Source organism: Somniosus microcephalus, unplaced genomic scaffold (genome assembly GCF_052327205.1).
Source record: "Somniosus microcephalus isolate GS21.2 unplaced genomic scaffold, FLI_Smic_1.0 unresolved_chr8, whole genome shotgun sequence".
NCBI lineage: Eukaryota > Metazoa > Chordata > Chondrichthyes > Squaliformes > Somniosidae > Somniosus > Somniosus microcephalus.
This window is the reverse complement of record NW_028225186.1, coordinates 20,539,151-20,541,929: the sequence shown is the minus strand read 5'-3', so window position 1 is coordinate 20,541,929 and position 2,779 is coordinate 20,539,151. Positions and strand designations below refer to the sequence as shown.

General features: G+C 46.6%; 1 non-coding gene across 1 annotated transcript; it reads left to right on the top strand.

Annotated features, from left to right (window-relative positions):
- Positions 1-2,697: 2,697 nt before the first annotated feature.
- trnas-uga (transfer RNA serine (anticodon UGA)) lies at positions 2,698-2,779 on the top strand. Its single transcript has one exon. It is a non-coding gene; the product is annotated as a tRNA-Ser (tRNA).

Here is a 2,779-nt window from a genome sequence, read left to right as displayed (position 1 = left end):
GAATACACAATAAATGGTAGGATATAGAGAAGCATAAAAGAACAGAGGGACATTGGGGTGCATGTCCACAGGTCCATGAAGGTAGCAGTGCAGGTAGATAAGGTGGTCATTATTTCCGATATTTTTTTTAAATTCATTGATGGGATGTGGGCATCGCTGGCTAGGCCTGCATTTAGTGCCCATCCCTAATTGCCCTTGAGAAGATGGTGGTGAGCCGCCTTCTTGAACCGCTGCAGTCCATATGGTGTAGGTACACCCACAATGCTGTTAGGAAGGGAGTTCCAGGATTTTGGCCCAGCGACAGTGAAGGAACGGCGATACAGGTCCAAGTCAGGATGGTGTGTGGCTTGGAGGTGAACTTGTAGGTAGTGATGTTCCCATGCGTCTGCTACCCTTGTCCTTCTAAGTGGTAGAGGTCGCAGGTTTGGAAGGTGCTGTTGAAGTAGCTTTGGTGAGTTGCTGCAGTGCATCTTGTAGATGGTACACACTGCAGCCACAGTGCACCGGTGGTGGAGGGAGTGAATGTTGAAGGTGGTGGATGGCGTGCCAATCAAGCGGGCTGCTTTATCCTGAATGGTGTCGAGCTTCTTGAGTGTTGTTGGAGCTGCACTCATCCAGGCAAATGGAGAGTATTCCATCACACTCCTTCTTGTGCTACAGACTTGTGCCTTGTAGATGGTGGAAAGATGGGGAGTCAGGAGGTGAAACACTCGCCGCAGAATTCCCAGCCTCTGGCCTGCTCTTGTAGCCACAGTATTTATATGGCTGGTCCAGTTCAGTTTCTGATCTATGGTAACCCTAAGGATGTTGATAGTGGGGGATTCAGCGATGGTAATGCCATTGAATGTCAAGGGGAGATGGTTAGAGTCTCGCTCGTAGGAGATGGTCATTGCCTGGCACTTGTGTGGTGCGAATGTTACTTGCCACTTGTCAGCCCAAGTCTGAATGTTGTCCAGGTCTTGCTGCATATGGACACGGGCTGCGTCAGTATCTGACGAGTCTCGAATGGTGCTGAACAGTATGCGACCATCAGCAAAAATTCCCAATTCTGAACTTATGATTGCCTGCTGAATATTTCCAGCATTTTCTGTTTTTATTATTGGTTAAAAAGTCCTAGGAAATATTTTCCTTTATTAGGTGGCAGGCGGTTAAGAAGGCAAATGGTATGTTGGCCTTCATAGCGAAAGGGTTTGAGTACAGGAACAAGGATGTCTTGCTGCAGTTGTACAGGGCCTTGGTGAGACCACATCTTGTGTGCCGTTTTGGTCGCCTTATCTGAGGAAGGATTTTCTTGCCATGGAAGGAGTTCTGCAAAGATTCACCAGGCAGATAGCTGGGATGGCAGGAATGATGTATGAGGAGAGATTGGGTCGATTGAGCTTATGCTCACTGGAGTTTAGAAGAATGAGAGGGGATCTCATTGAAACTTATAACATTCTGACAGGACTGGACAGACTAGATGCAGTAAGGATGTTTCCGATGGTCGGGGTGTCCAGAACCAGGGGTCACAGTCTAAGGATACGGGGTAAGCCATTTGGGACTGAAATGAGGAGGAATTTCTTGATCCAGCGAGTGGTGAACCTGTGGAATTCTCTACCACAGAAGGCAGTAGAGGCCAATTCATTAAATATATTCAAGAAGGTGTTGGATATATTTCTTAAGGCTAAAGGGATCAACGGTTATGGGGAGAAATCAGGGACAGGGTACTGAATTTGGATGATCAGCCATGATCGCATTGAATGGTGGAGCAGACTCGAGGGGCCGAATGGCCTACTCCTGCTCCTATCTTCTATGTTTCTATGTTTCTATGTTTCTATTAGCCAAGGCATAGAATTCAAGAACAGTGTGGTTATGCTTGAACAGTATAAAACACTAGTTAGGCCACAGCTAGAGTACTGCAGACAGTTTTGGCCACCACAGTACAGGAAAGATGTGATTGCACTAGAGAGGGTACAGAGGAGATTTACTAGGATGTTGCCAGGACTGGCAAATTTTAGCTAGAAGTAAAGATTGGATAGGGTTGGGTTGTTTTCTTTGGAGCAGAGGAGTTGGGGGGGAGACATAATTGAGGTGCATAAAATTATGAGGCGCCAAGATACAGTGGATAGGAAGGAACTATTTCCTTTAGCAGAAATGTCAATGATCAGGGGCATAGATTTAAAGTAACTGGTAAAATGATTAAAGAGGAGTTGACAAGAACCATTTTCACACAGAGAGTGGAGCGGATCTGGAAGTCACTGCCGATCACATTAATAGAAAGCACTATGGATATGTACTTGAAGTGCTGCAACCTATAGGGCTACAGACCCAGAGCTGGAAAGTGGGATCAGGCAAAATATCTCTTTTTCGTCCGGCAAAGACACGATGGGCCGAATGGCCTCCTTCTCTGGCGTAAATTTCTGTATTTCTATGATCTCTGCCCTTAATCTTCAATATTCCAGGGAATACAAGCCTAGATTATGTGATCTCTGCTCATAGCCTAACCCTTGGAGCCCTGGTAACACACTGGTGAATCTGCACCGCACATCCTCGAAGGTCAATATATTCTTTCTAAGGTGCAGTGCGCCGAACTGTACACAGTGGCCTAACCAGGCCTCTGTGCAGCTGTCACACAACTTCCTTCTATTTATATTGTGCAGGGCAGTTGTCTAATAGTATGCACAGGTCATTTTACTGTTGAAAGGGTGCATTTGCACAGCTGTGATGGCTGAGTGGTTAAGGCGTTGGACTTGACCTCCAATGGGGTTTCCCTGCGCAGGTTTGAACCCTGCTCGCAGCG